Here is a 16157-nt window from a genome sequence, read left to right as displayed (position 1 = left end):
AACAAACAAAAAACCCCTAAAAAACCCAAACCCCAAAAAACAAACAAAAAAAATCCAAAAAACCAGAAAAACCCCCAGCCTCTTGCTGCTCTAAGTGAGGGAAAGTAGAAGTTCTTTCTGGCTAATCAAAATAAAATACAAAATGGGACAACATCAAAAAAAGCAAATTTTGTGGTCATATTTGTGGGCATTTAAGGAGAGTTTGGAAAAAGATAGTGCAGAAAAAGCTGTCAAAGCCAATAACATTAGGCAAACATATTTATGTTCATATAGAAGCACTTTGTGCTAACTGAATCTAAAAATCCAGTATACCCAGATTTTGCAGTCAGTGGAGGATGTGGTGATTACTCCAATTTTTTGTTTATGACTGACACACTGACTTTGTTGTGCTGCTTTTTTTATTGATGGGGACATGGAAAGCAAGAGATTTCACTAAAATGAAACACAATTAGTGAGGAGAGAAGAAGAACTCCATTTTTTTCAAGAAGTATCTCTTAAAATTCCCCTGTGGTTAACAAAATTTTCTCCAAAGGAAGCTCCAGGCTTGCCAGGTAGTGTGAGTTTTTGAAAGATGGGAATCTGCCTAGTTTTGTCTTAGATGAAATTTCTGGTTAGGCAAGTTTCAGGATAAAGAAAAGTTTTGCAGCTTTGGTTCTTAGTGCAAATACTGTTCACTCTGTGGTAATTGTCTATACAGTTAGTAGCCTTTGGTAAGGACGATTTTAAGAAGAAATGCCTTGGAATTGAATTTAATAAATAGAAATTCAAGTCAACTGAAACACACTGCAAGATCATGCTGAGGGAAACTCCTAAATAGGACAAATACAGTAATAAATAATATTGCCTCTCACTCCTGCCTTGGTTATTGCTGTGGTAGAAATATGTTCTTTTTAATAAACAAACAAATAAATAAATAAATCCCTGCATTTTTCAGAACATTTTTCTAGATTTTTGTACAGCACTTTTCAGCTCCTGGACGACTCGATCTTTGTAGTTATCCTATCAGAAATAACAAGAGTCTAATTTGAATGGTGCACATTAAAATGCACAGAGTTCTTAAACTCCCTATTAGTATGATAATTGCAGTGCTCTGTACTTACAGGCTCAGAAAAAAACAGCTATTATTAGATATGAATCTGATGGTTGCATCGCATAATGCACACCAACCACCACACAAAAATAGATTATCTCACATCATTAATTACTTGAATTACTCTGAAAAGGGTCACAGGCTTTCTCTCTTCCAGGAAACACAACACAGGCACAAAGGATGCTCTTTTTCAGTCAGACACACTTAAAATATGTTGGAGAGGTGCTGTCAAAATGCTGCCCAGGCCTCAGGGGCTGTTATCTTGCTTTGTGCCTGACACAAGAGCTATTACACAACCACACTCACAATTAATTGCTCCCCATTCCTCTGTGAGAAACACTTCAAGCTAATTTTGAAAGCCCTCAGGTGTAAATGCTCCTTTGAGGTACTTGTTTCAAACCCTAAAGTAGGGTGTTGGATAACACCTGCTGCTATGGGAGGAAAAAGCTGCATTTTGGGTTAAACTGGAAAAAGAAAGTCTTCAAAGGTGACACAAAAAACTCGGCTGCAAAAGCAAACTCTGCAGCAAATATCTGACTGTTCCAGCTGGGGAGGAGGTCATAGCAAGGAAAACATCCTCAGCTTCTAGAGAAAGTGAAGAGACCCCAATAAACACAGTTGAGAGCTGCAATACCTATTCCTGACTGGGCCTGTAGGGGTACTGGACAGGCCTGTACTAGGCCTGTACAGGCTCTGTAGGGGTGTGGGCATGCAGATCTCAGAAATAATGACATTTTGCAGTAAAATATATCCCAAACTCCTAAATTTTAAAATCTCCATTTTAAAATCTCCTTTTTAAAACAGGAGAAATGTTTGGAAGTTGGCCTCTGAAAAACTGTGCCTGCTTCATAAGGTAAATTAAATCAACAGATTATTAAGTAGAGGATCATATTTTCTCATAAACGAAATACAGTAAATTAGTACCACACTCTCATGATTTTATGGAAATGCCTGAGATTACTCCTGTTGGTTTATTTGCAGAGTGGGAGCATTAAAATCTTAGTTGCAATGTATGCAAAGAGCAAGCATTTTATTAGCTGGTTTCAACTCCTCTTGCAATTCACCTTCAAGGACAATACAAGACTTTAAATTCTTGTACTGGCTTCAGTTATTTTCAATTTCAACCAATGTATTTAATAAGATGTTTAATAATGGTTACTTAGCTATATCTATCTATCTATCTATCAATCATCTATCATCTATCTATCTATCTATCTATCTATCATCTATCTAATCTATCATCTATCTATCTATCTATAAGTATATAGTTATAATTGTATGGTTTATGTTTCTGACTCATTTTTCTTCCAAAAAAACCAAAAAAGAAAACAAAACCAACAAAAATCCCTCACACCTTCCCTTTCCACAGAGACTCCACCCAAAAAGATTCCCCCTCCAGAGGAATAATTTATCAGGTTTTGATAATGCTTTTTTCAGTAAGACTGGAGCAATCTAGTACATCTACTTACATCTATGGAAATAAATACTACTTATAAGGATTCATGGTAATTAATAGAAATTTTCTACCTGCATTGAGCCTGTCCAGCCTAATTTAATCAAATATAAAGGAAAGAAGGTTTAGGACTAAGAGTCAGATTTTGCATACAGAGTTGACTGGATTTGTTTTGCATTAGGTGTTGTAGCTTAGAACCTAAATTCTGAAAATATTGTGCATGTTTATGAAATTAAGGACCAAATGTCTACTTAGGAGCTGAATTGCAAGCAATTTTCTTCACCCTGCCCAAGTCTGCAGCTAATAAAATGTAATTAATAGCCACTTAACTACAAATTACAAGCCTCAGATATTATATTCGAACTTTTTGGGTGAGTTTATTAGCACAGGGTTCACAAGAAGTCGAGGGCCTGAAGAGCCTGTGTGCAACCAACTGCACAGACAACATTGAGAGTTCCAAAAAGTAATTCCTGATTATAATTCCATGGCTGTGTACCAGGGCAAGCTGAATGGTAAAAGTCTTTTCTGTCCTTCAAAACTGGGAACAAAACTGCCACTGAGGAGTTCTGGGGCTTCAAAGGAAGTTCTCCCATGTGGGAGAGCTGCAAGGACAGGGATGTAAACCTCCTGCTGTGGGACCTGTGTGTCCTTTTATTGCTGCCATAATGCATCCTTGTACCAAGAGTCAGGGGAGAAAAAATGAGAGAGAAATAGGGCAAAATGTAGGAAAATGCTAGGTCGTTGACAAGCTCATTTCCAGCTTTATTTTTTGTGATCTAACCCTTTTCAACAAAATACCGTGTCAAATGCTTGTCCTCACTTCAGCCCAGCCAAATATTTAAATTGGGTTTTTTAACTACTGCGTTGTAATTGAATTAATTACAAAATTATTGGCTTTTCACTCATGGAAATTGCTTTTGATTTTGGTTTGTACCAAATTTTTACTGTTGCCATGATCCTCAAGTTGTGACTGTGGGTTTATGTAAAACCAGCTTAGAGGAATGTTGGGGTTTTAGAAGCAGCTCCCAGTTTTTAAGAGTGAGCCTTCTCTGTAGCACCACAAAGTTTTAAGGAGCCATGCAAGAGGAAGTCTGTTCACATGCTACTAAATGTTTTTTTTAAAGTAGTTTTACAGCTTAATTTTACAAACAAATGCTTCTTTAGTTATGATATTGCATGTTGTAACTTAAACAGATCCGATAGATGTAGTGATCAAAGCTGCAGGAGATCCAAATAAGGATCAATATCTATGTCTTGTGTAACAACCCAAGCACACAAATACAATTTTTTGGGGGTGAGCGTTTTTCAAAATTATAATTTTCTCCTTAATTTTATGATGCCATGGCATTAAAATCAAAAGTAAGTCTGGAGTCTGATATCTGTCATTGTGGGAAACAACCAACAACATTGCAAAAGATAGAAATACCTAAGTTTCACACGTGAACTGGACAGGAATGAGAAGAATAAGTGAAATATATCCATTAAATACTGACTTAACCTGTAGAGGATACTGCTCTATTCAAACAGCAACGTAGAAATGGATTTTCCTTTCATTTACTTTCACAGTCTCTCTTAAGAGAGATGGAAACCAAATAATGCTTGGCTCGGATTTTAATGTTCTCTTGACTATTTAAATAGTTTTGTTACTAGAATAAATGTGTCTAACACTGTTTAAATATTTAAGTAATTATATTTAACGGCATAAACATTAGCCTTAGTGTCATTGGATACATACAGGAAGTGAAAGCAAAGCAAACTGAAAACCACTGATGAATGAAGAATGAAGGATGGTTCAGAGAGGACAGGAGCAGCGTATTTTTCAGCATTTTTCTTTAATGGAAATAAACATTTGGTGGCTTTGCCAGAATCCCAATTCTGCAAGTGACACTCCCCCAGGCTCCAAAAATTGCTGCTGGGTAATGGATCAAGATCTTTACCATTAACCTACCCTGAAAACAAATACAAACCTGTTTGCTGAGCCTTCAGCAGACTGAGTAGTTTATTGCTTGTCTACTCTGTCAAAAATATCTGTTATTATGAAATATCCACCAACAGAGAAGCACAAAAGCAGGCATCTTTCAAATTTCATGAGAAACAGAGGACCATAACAGAGAAAGGGCCACTTAGGGAAAATATTTGTCAGAAATCACTCACAAATGCACAAACCAGAGTGTGTCAGTTGCATAAAGCAGTTAAACCTCTGGAATCAAAATGCAGGCTGAAGAGTTAACTAGAAAATGTTGCAACACATCGAGTGAAGAAGGGAAAAAATTGCCATGCAAGCTGTGCCCATTCTGCCTGTAGCAGGGTAAGTGTCCTCCCTCATTTAATTTTAAATCTTAGTGTCACCATTTCTGTGAAAAAAGAAAAAGAGTAAGAAAAGGAGTGTTATGCATTTCTGTTTTCAATAAACAATTTTTTTTGGTGAAATCTTGGATAGTTTTTTATTCAGGAAGTGAGGCCAAATTTTTGGGTCACCTAACTATTCTTCTCACCAGCCACAGGATTTAAACCATGGCTAAGTGATGTGTTTGGATAAGTGACTAAAATGCTCCCTGCTTTTGTCAAGCACACTAAATAATGTTGTTAATCAGTAGCTAATTTCATGCCATTGATATTTGTCAACCCTGTTGTGTAAATGCATATTAAAGCAGATTTCCTCAATTTTGGAGGAAGCAGGAGGCTTTCTATTGCTTTTCTCCAAGGTTTCCTGTAGCATCACAATTTTGGGCTAGATGGTGCAGAAAAGACCTTGGGACCTGCAGAAAGTGAATAACCCTCTGCTGGCATTTACAGAAAATGTTAAATTACTGTGACTTTGTACACTGCAACAACCCTCAATTACTGCTTTGTAGGAAAGCACAAGGCACAGAAAATTCTGTATTGGAACTGCCCGAGGCCATGTGAATATATAAGAATGTGAGAACATTTTGTCGATCAGCATCTGAGGCAGAAACGTCTTTTAAAGGTCAGGCAATTTCTTTTTTTCCCCCTTTCTCACTCCGTTAAGTTCTTTTCTGTTAATTACATTTCATTAGTTTGGACATGGCATATATTAAAGAGAGTATATAAAAAAAGGAAAAGTTTATATAAACAATGAAAAAAGCATTACAAAGATTTGTAATGCCTCAATTCGTCATGGGCTCTTGCTTTGTTCCATGTACAGTGCCAGAGAACTTTTGGTCATTATTGCCCAAATAATTCACTGTATTTTAAATAAATGAGGCTTCCCATTGTTGAACAACCTCTTCCTTTACTATGAACCGCATGTTAATCATTTTACAGCTCCCAGATTATATTAATTAACATCTGGCCAAACTTCACCATGATACGAAGGAAGGAGAAAATAGCAAAACCAAAACCAACCAAAACCATAAAAAGCAAGCTCCCCCTAGAAATTGAAAGATTTACTCTGGGGGAAAAAAAATCCATGCAAGAATCCCTGCTGGACAAAAATATATTGGTATAGCATAAAGAACTCTCAGAAAGCAGGCTTAATAAATAAGGGCATCAAGGGCACAAGCAAAAGCAGATATGGGTTTTCCAGTATGCCTTGGGGAGAAGGAACACAGGAAAGAAAGTTGTGGCTTCTATCACCAAAAGAATGCCTGTTTTAGCCATGGCTAATTCCAAAGTGGAAACCAAATGCTGCTCCTCTCTCTGTGCCAGAGTTATCTTTCTTCTGTGTGTGCCTTGATCAAGAGAGCAAAGGTGTTCTTATTCAGATTGTTATCCCTCGTTTCAAATCGTAGCACTTCAAAGTGAACATGAGCACTTCCCTCAAAGCTGTTATTTTGAGCCACACAAGTCACCAGGGCATGCTCAGCTCTGAGTTTATATTTATTCACATCCCAAAGGCTTTCCAAGCAAGCAAAGCACTTAAATGTTATGCCATTTTAATAGAAAGTTTTGATTCAGCCACCAGAGAAAGGGTTTGCCAAGACCTGGCCAGGCAGACTTATTTAAACTGAACCCACATGACTGAAATATGGTTTGTTGTTTGTTTGGCTGTTTTTTCCTTCCATAACTCTAGATAGGTTTAGTTAGCATATCCTCTTGTAGCAGAGTTGAATCCCTAAACCATGAATATCACTCTGAAATGATCTCTGAAGGATTCTTACTAAATGTTGAATTGCTGAGCAGCCAAGTTTGATATTCATTTATTGTTTCCATTTATTTGTCAAATGGAAATTTAAACTGTTAAAAAAAAAATAATAAATTAAACTGTAGCTTATCCCTAATAATGGGATGTTTTTTCTAAGGGCAGCAACCATCAAGTCACCCAGAATCACTCAAGTCAGTGCTGTGTGAGAGCAAAAACCACCAACCTGCCTGTTTAGAGGGAGAGCACAGTCTCAGTGCTGCTCAGTGGCTATCAGCAGAAAGCTTCCCCGTTTGAATTAGATGGATATTGGAAGTGTCCTACCTTTGACTTTAAATCAGTGGCACAGACATCTGTTAGATTAGCTTGTTTGGCTTCCTCCCAAATGAGAACTGCAGGGGTGGAAAACAACATGAGCTGAGATTATTTGCTCAGAGAATCGTTGTTTCCAATTTTTCTCTCTGTCAGTTCCAAGCTGTGCTTTACGTGCAGCACAGTCTCCTCCAATCCTTTGATATACTGCTGTTTGCATTGCTCTGGAACTGTGTTTAAGGACTCTGCTTTAAGAGGTGAGCAAGAAGCAGACAGGTAAAATATTCCCAGGTTTTCCAGAAGGAGCTCCTGTGCACTGCAGCATCTCAAAGCAGCAGTGTGGTCACTACCAGTGATTACTTTTGCAGATGACAGACACAAACTTGAGAGATGTTTAATGGATATGATCATTTTCCCCAGTAGGAAACAATCAAATGATGATTTTTGCTAATCTGACTTGGATTTGGTTTCTCTCCCCTCTTTGCCAACCCTCCCTGCAGTTCTCTTAGTGGAGGATAAAGGGACAAGGAATTTCTTCATTGAGAGGGAGGTAAAGATTATTAATATAATATTATTATCTTGGTAAATAATATTATAATCTTGGTAAAGATAATTTTTATTTTCTTATATACAAGACGTGGCCTTAAATCTTAGCTCATTTTGTCCTTTTTGAAAAATTTGAGGTATCCTAATCTTGCTTGATGCAGCTGAAGTTTCCAAGTGTGCTGTCTGGAGGACTTTGTAGCTGATTATCTCTAATATTCCTGTGAAAATATGTGATACTGATATAGATATTAATGCTGAAGGCAGGTACTGCAGGACACATGGATAAAGCCATTTTCCTTCTGCTATTTTATTGCTGTTGAAACACATTCATTAACAATTTGGTGCCAAATCAACTTTGAATTTTTGTCTTTGACATTCACACAAAGGCAAACAATACTCCAAATCCTCAGCTCTGCTTTTTAAAGACAATCCCAGGCTGGCTGACTCGAGCTGGTTAAACATTGCCAGACACAATCTGGAGGCTTATGAAGCATGCACTTTCATCAGCAGTGCTCTTCCCTACAAATCTTCTGTATTTAGTTCCATTTCTAAGCCTCCTGAGATGTGAATATCAATCTAATCTTACTGTAACAGATTTCCTTTGCCATAGCAATCCCATATCCTATCCCAAAACCTCAAATTGGTTGTGTTAGTGAACCCACTATTTATATTTTATTTTAATTTTAATTCTTTTTTTCTTTTTCTTTTTCTTTTTCTTTTTTCTTTTTCTTTTTCTTTTTCTTTTTCTTTTTCTTTTTCTTTTTCTTTTTCTTTTTCTTTTTCTTTTTCTTTTTCTTTTCTTTTTCTTTTTTTCTTTTTCTTCTTTTTCTTCTTTTTCTTTTTCTTTTTCTTTTCTTTTTCTTTTCTTTTTCTTTTTCTTTTTCTTTTTCTTTTTCTTTCTTTTCTTTTCTTTTCTCTTTTTCTTTTCTTTTTTTCTTTTTCTTTTTCTTTTTCTTTTTCTTTCTTTTTCTTTCTTTTTCTTTTCTTTTCTTTTCTTTTCTTTTCTTTTTCTTTTTCTTTTTCTTTTCCTTTTCCTTTTCCTTTTCCTTTTCCTTTTCCTTTTTGTTTTTACTTTTTTAAATTTTATTTATTTTATTTATTTTTTTTTTAATGGACAGGATCTAACTTACTGCTCACTTAATCTGGTCCTGCCCCGAGCTCACCAAAGTAATTGTTTTCCCTCCTCTCTTCCTATATTTCCTATGCTTTATTCCACACAATGTAAGCAGGGGTCTTCACAAGTTGTTTTTTTTGCTCTGATGGCATGAAATATTGTAAAATTTATGGTGATGTCAATGCATCAACGTGCAGTTATGCAGAGTATGTGGGTTTTGGAAGATATAATTTCTTATAAAAAGATGGGCAGAGGGTAATTCCCAAATAAAATTTCGAAAACTATGGGAGGCCTAATGTAGACACTGTGCTCCTAAACTGCAACTCTTAGGGAAAAAAAGAGTGAATAAATAAATACATAAATAAAATACTCCCTTCCAACCTCAGCCATTGGTATCTTCTTCTAAGTACAAGCTTAAAATACTATTATTCTTTCTTCTGCCATTCTTTATTTTTATCCTTTTTAGAGATACTTCAGCTAACTAACCTGTAAATAAAGACAATTTTTCTTTAAGAGTAAAGGAACAAATGAGCCACCAGTTCTTTATTTTAGCAGGAAAAAGTCTGCAGCAGGAGCACTGCTTTCCCTTTCAGGAATGGGGTCATGGAAGAAATCATTTCACCCAGCAATTTCCATAGCTCAGGAATTAGGAAAGCCAGAAGGCCTGAAATTGAAGTTATGTAATGCAATGAAGGAATATGATTATGTTCTGCTCGCACTATTATCTTTGAAAAATACCTATTAGGGGAGCTAAATATCAATTCAGAAGCAGGTTTAGTGGTGGAAATAAATGCACACGAGCAGATTTTTCGGAGTGCACAAACACCCTGAGAAGTCTGAAATAAACCCATGGTGCAGAGAGAGGATCTCAGCAAGAAGCTGTCCTTCTGCAGCCTCACGCTTGCCAAGACCATTTGGAACTATGTAAGTCTCCAAACTGCCAGCAAAAAGTGTAGAAAATTGATGGTTTGAGTGTTCAGAAGTGCCTGCAGAAATGACAGTATTTTTCAGAAATTTTTGGACACCTCCAGTTTGACAGACCCTAAAAGTGGTATCTCTGGACCCAGCCCAAAAACAATGGTAAGAGTGGAAATGTTTCCTGGCAAATTCAAAGCATTTTGCACGTTGGAAGTGTTAGATCAACACTGTTCTTAAAAGTTCCAATCAGTTCTTATACTTAAGCATCATTTCCCACCTCAGTTTAATAAACTTTCAGTCACTTAAAAAAAAAAAAAAAAAAAAAAAAAAAAAGGAATACGAACCAAACAAAATTATTTACTACTTCAGTTCAGAATTACAGCAGGAAAAAGTTGAATTAAGGTTATTTTACAAAGCAATCAAAATGGTTTTACATTTACCTTCTGCTAGCCCTTGAGAAGATCTGTACCAGATCTCAGAAGTCCAAATAAATTTTTGATTTTTTGATGCTTGAACCTCTAACCTGATGAGGATTCACTCACTGCTGTGTTGCTTCACAGTTCACCTTCTGTTTCCCCATTTTTTTCCTGAGTTTTAAAAGCACTGATACTGCTGCTGACAGATTGGCCTGACTGCATGGTGTTGTTTCACCTCTCTCTGAATTGTGATTTTTCATGGATTTGGAATGCAGATAAACACATCTTTAAGAGAAGAACCTGGCACTAATTTCCCATTCATGTATAAATTTCCTTGATGTTTATTTTAAGCTAATTTCCCATTGAGACAGTAGCTTTCTAAGAGTTTTGTCTAAATTTTCTTATCTCTGTAATTTCTAACAGGTATTCATTTGTCTGCCATCCAGCCTGAGAATCTCAAAATGGAGCACTGAAAATAATTTACTTTCCCCTGTACTTTCTTGCTGCTTTTCTCACTGTTTTTTTTTTTGTTTTTTGGTATTTTTGGGTGTGTTTTTTGGTTTTTGTGGGTTTTTTGGTTGTTGGGTTTTTTTTCTTGTTTTTTTTGTTTGTTTGTTTTTTCTATTTTGTTGTTTTTTTAACTTCTGCACCAGTTTGGAGTTTTGACAATTTCCTTATTGTAGCACTGTGCAGTTATATAATATTTCCTATTTTACACTTAATCTCTAAAGGACTTTGATGCATCTTTCTTTTGAAAGTGATTTTGACAAGATAGGACCAACGAATACACTTGTCATCAAAAAATTCTATCACAGTTATGTCTTTGTTCCCTCAGCCAATTTTCCTTTAGTTAACAATGTCCTTGTTTCAGAATAATTAGGATTATTCAATATCAAGTGGTGAATTGATCACACTTCTGTCCTGAATTAGATCCTTGAATCCATGAATGATAAAATAATTAATTTATTCTAGTCTTCCTGGCAGTATTTTTATCTATGAGATTGTTTTCTTTGACAATGAACATAATGGAAGTGTTGTAAAAAAAATTGGTAACTGAAGACCAGCAAACATTTCAAATACAAAATAGGTAGAGGTATTTGACTTCAATGAATTTTAAATGTAACAAGGATTATTTTAAACTCAAAATACCACAAATTCCTTTGAGATTGTACAATCCTGACTACTTGCTCAATGTAGCAAGAATTATGTCTCTTGTTACACTACATACTCATTAACAATGCAAGTAGGACAGGTTTAATAAACTTACTTATGTCACTTACTGGAGCTAATTTTTTTCTTGTTTTTTACACTTCCTGATGGTTAGACCAAATCTCATAAAATTATAATATGCAGGATTCTAAAGACAATGTTTCAACTTGAATTCTGTAGATGATCCATGTAAAGAAAGCCCAAAAACTTTAAAAAATAGATTAATTTGCAGAACTTTCCAAAAATTGTACGTCATGGAACATACTCCCTCTCATGCTCATACTTAAATAAACCATTCCCTGCACAAAATTTGTCAGGAAAACTGCGATTTAAACTTCTTTTCACTGAGTAAAGCAGATGACACAGAAGTCTAGATTTCTATCCACTTAATGAGAAATTGGATGTGGCATTACTGATCACACCTGTACAATGTGATAATAAAAAAATAATAAAAAATAATAAAAATTAAAAAGAATAAAAGAGAATAATAATAATAAAAGAATAAAAAAATAATAAAAAAGAATTAAAAAGAATAAAAAAGAACAAAAAAGGGGCAATGCTGTAACTCACAGAGCCAGCTCTGTGGCGTGACTACAGGGCTAAAAGTTTATTTCTTCCATCTAAGTTGTGATTTTGACCTTGGGCTTGGGTTTTATTTGTGTAAATAATCAGGATTATGTTGTTATTTGGACAAGATTAAGTGTAATTTGTAAATGAGGTGTCACAGCAGCTGCTTTTCTACCACTTCCACCATTTTGTTTAGCTTTATTTAAATGTGCAGCATATTCACTTCGAGAAATTGTGCCACTTCCTCTTCCTGAAGAACAATGAAGGCAATATTTATATCAAGCCAGCTGTTTAATTTGCCACAAAAAAAACCCCTACAAAACTCTTCAGTGAGTATATATTAACATTAAAGTTGCAGCAGACAGATAACAGGGAAAAGATGTGGGATAAAATCTGTGGAAAGGGAAGCTGCTTTTCTGTGGAATGTGTAACACCCTTATACTGTTCCATTTCTCTGAAAAACAGTCATTTAGGTTTAAAATCAGATCTGTCAAGCAAGAAGTTACACTGATATTTGGTGATTTGAGGGGAAAAAACCCCAAAAACCCAATAAAACCAAACCAAACCAACCTAAAAAAAACAACCCAAAACCCCAAAAAACCCACCAAAAACCCAAACAAGAAAACACCCCCAAAAACCAAATACACAAAACCAACCAGAAATTAGAACACAAAGCACCTTATACCTTTTGCATTGTGAATGAGAAAAATAAGGATGTGCTCTTCTTTGATCATTAACTTATCTCCTACCTTAGGAAGTGGAATTGGAGTTAGAAATGTATGTTGTAAAACAGACACTTAGATGATGCCTTCCCTCTATCAGAAGAAAAACTAAATTCATTAAATGTAGAGGTTTTAATACTTTGGATGTAAAGTGGAACTACCAAGCAAGGGCTTAAATCTGAAGATTTTAGGGTAAAGACTTGGAAACACAAAATGCCGCATGTAGAAACAAGGATATACAAATTTCATGTGTTTTGTGAAATTATGAAGCTTCCTTGTGCTGCACACTTACCTGGTTCATCATGACACATTTATGTCTTCAAGTGTTGCACCACAGAAATATCACCTTTTTTTTATTTTTCATTTTAAAAATAGGCATTTTCAGAGCATTCCTATTTGCTTATGTGCTCAAGAGGAATGAAACAAAGCAGTTTCTTCTTACAGAAGATCCCGTTTGCTGGGGTTTTAAATATTGTTCTTGCTGAGAAAAACATGTAATGAATCATTAGTTCTTGCAGAGGGGAAGGGGAAACTTCAGCAATGTTTGCTAACCTCATGTAGTTAAAAAACCCTTTAAAATAACTCAGGGTTTAAAATTGCTTTAATGTTCCTTTTTTTTTTTTTTTTTGCTTGTATTTACAACCATAAAGCCAACCTGTAGCACCTTGTTGCATGATTATCCCTGATACTTTTATAGCCATTAAAATCCTATAAGCTAGGAAAATGCATGATAAGTATTATTACAAAAGCCAAAATCAGTTATAAAGATGCTCTTTCCTGCTTCATCTCCCATGCTGATCCAATTTTTAAACTCTAACAACAGAAACAATTAGGTTTTTTTCCCCATTTCATTCTGCAGCAGGTTGCTATCTTTAAACAATTCTAAGTTAAAAATAAACCAAAATAACAAGACCCCAAACCAACCAAAGAAGAAACCCATAGCTCCAAACCACAGCAAATATTATAATAATACTATTTCTCAGAGGTGTTGGAGCTTCTTTACCAACCACCATTCATGTCCTGCATGAATACCCTTAAAAAGTTGTTTATAAATTCTGGTTTTCAGGACAATATATTTTGGGTCATGTATCTATCTCAGCATTATTTCTAAATGGTCTTATTTCTAAAATGGCTTGGGGACAATGGAAATCAGTGAGGAGTTAATGGAATAGCTGGATATAGGCAAAAACCAAAATGAACAAAATCATGGAAATAAAGTTTCTAAGTTTTATCAAATGTAGTAACTTGGTCCTTCACTGAGTGTAAAACTAATAAAAATAAATTAATAAACAAAATACACTGAGTGTAAAAATAATACTACAAAATGTTGAGTATAAGAATTATTTGCTGGGTACTGAGGCATACATTTGGAGAGTAATCAGGGCTGAGGTGGGTTTATTTGTTTGTTTATTTTATATATTTTTGTCTGTTTGGGGTTTTTTATGTCTTTTGTTTCTTTGCTTTGCATTTGGGTCTGAGTTTTTTAAATACGTAAGGCAGTTTAAGTTCAATTTCTTACATATTTCTAGTCATGCAATGCTCAGACTTCAAATCACCAAATTTCTCTGTCATTTGACTCCTTTCACAAGATTTTTCACATGTCTTTACATACCTCAAACCAAGAAATGAAGATATTGTGCTCCAAAAGCTTCCCATTCTCTCCTAGCTGGATAAGTTCAAATATTTGTGGAGTTGGCATTTTTTTTTAGTTAGCTTTTTTTTTTTTTTTGCTTTGTTTTAGAAAACACAACTATTTGTAATTTTTTTATGTTTTCCCATTCTTATATCTTAATTAATCATCATCTCCTGCTGCAGCAAAATCCCTTACATGATGCAGTTTCTGTGGTCCAAATGAATTCCCAGAAATCCTTCCTGGTTCCTTTTCTTTATTAAATTTTAAAACTGAAACACATTTCCTTTAATAAAGGCCCAAGATTTACTGCAAATGTTCACAGATAAAACCAAAGTACATGAAGTTTCTTGAGGAAGAATGTAATTTATGGGGATAATTTCCTATTTAATGTCTCTAATTCACCTGGCACACCTTCATCAAGTCCATCACATTTCCAAAGCTGAAGTCAGTGACACTTTTCAGGATATGTTTCCTGGTGGGTTCACTCTATCACCTGTGAATTATTGGACCACACACTGGGAAAAAATTAATCCTGCAGCCCCTTTGAATATTCTCAGCCACCTTTATTGAGTCTGGGGGTGATTCAAAGAAACTGTAAAGCCTTTTTCTTGGTGATTCTGAGGGTTTCTGGGGTGTGAAAACGAGGGTTTTGTCACCCTGTTTCCACAGCTTGTAATGCCACTTTAAGCTTGATTTTCAAGAGTAAATCACAGCTGTTTCACAGCTGGGACAACATGGGCTTCCTCTGTGCAGCATTTCCATTAGTTTCAGCAAAAAATCTGTTTTTTACAGCGACAGTGGGGATTTTTTCTACCTTTAATAAGAGGAGAAGTGTGGTTTTGCGTGGAGAATGAGAGACAGGGACTGGACTACTTGGACTGACAAAAGTAAAACAACCAATCCTGTTTTAATCATCAGATGAGAATTTATGATTCTCATGAATACCTGAAGAGCACCTATAAATAAATAAATAAATAAATAAATAAATAAATAAATAAATGTGTATATACACACATTTATACACTAAGCTTTAGCATTTCCTTAAATTAAGCAATTTCTTTAAGAGGGAGGCATCTTATTTCCACCAGTCCCAGAAACTTCTCCTCTGTGCCTCCCTTCAAAGTGGAATGGTTGTCACATATTTCCTTTTATTCTCAAAGTTAAGGCAGAGAAAAATGTCATCACAGGGCAGCTTTGTCTGAGCTGAGCTGAGGGAAAGAGATGCTTGTGATAGTACAGAATTCATATCACAAAAGTTGATGGGGTTTTAGCTTCATGGATATATTTCTCTGGGAATCATAAATGACCTCTTTATCTATATATATAGTTTTTTTGTTCAGTGCTTCTCTCTCCTCTACTCTTCCTTCTCCCAAAACCATTTCTGCAGTGCTTTCAACGACCTGAAAATTGAGCCAAGCCAAAAGCTGTCGTTTTGTCACTGCTAATGTGCTGAAAGCTGAGGGATTCTCAGGTGCTGCCATGAGCCTTTTATGACAATATTTGATACAGGGTGGATAAAAAATACATCACCCTGAGATGAGAGGATCCAGTTTGTGTAATGATCCTGGTGCTAGCCTCTTAGTAAGAATATAAGAAACACACTCAGGGTTGTCAATACCCATATCTGGAACTTTCCCCAAGCACTGTCTGCCCTAAAATATCCCCTAAAATATCTGGTTTTTTAACTGCCCAGGGCAGATGTCACCCCTCAGCACTTTGCTGTTCCCCATTTGGTAACCTGCATGTCAGCTTTTATATTTCTTCAGGAGTGAAAGGGAATGTAAACAAGGTTAATAATGATGGGAGCATTGGCAACATCAGTACATTTTTTTTTATCTTTAATTTCCTTTCTATAATTAATGTGAGTATGCATAAAAATATTTTGAAGATGCTTAATTAGTAAGAAAAAAACCAGATAATTCTTCCTGATGCAATCATGCCAAATATTTGTGTTTATTTACTCATGAAAAAATAAATAGAAAAAATCCCCAACAACCAACACACAATTCTTTTTAAATAGGTGATTTTCCATACATCCATACTACACTTATACTATAAGTATATGGTATTATACT

This window comes from Lichenostomus cassidix, chromosome Z (genome assembly GCF_008360975.1).
Source record: "Lichenostomus cassidix isolate B80296 chromosome Z, HeHo_3.0, whole genome shotgun sequence".
Taxonomy (NCBI): domain Eukaryota; kingdom Metazoa; phylum Chordata; class Aves; order Passeriformes; family Meliphagidae; genus Lichenostomus; species Lichenostomus cassidix.
This window is presented reverse-complemented; position numbering follows the sequence as displayed.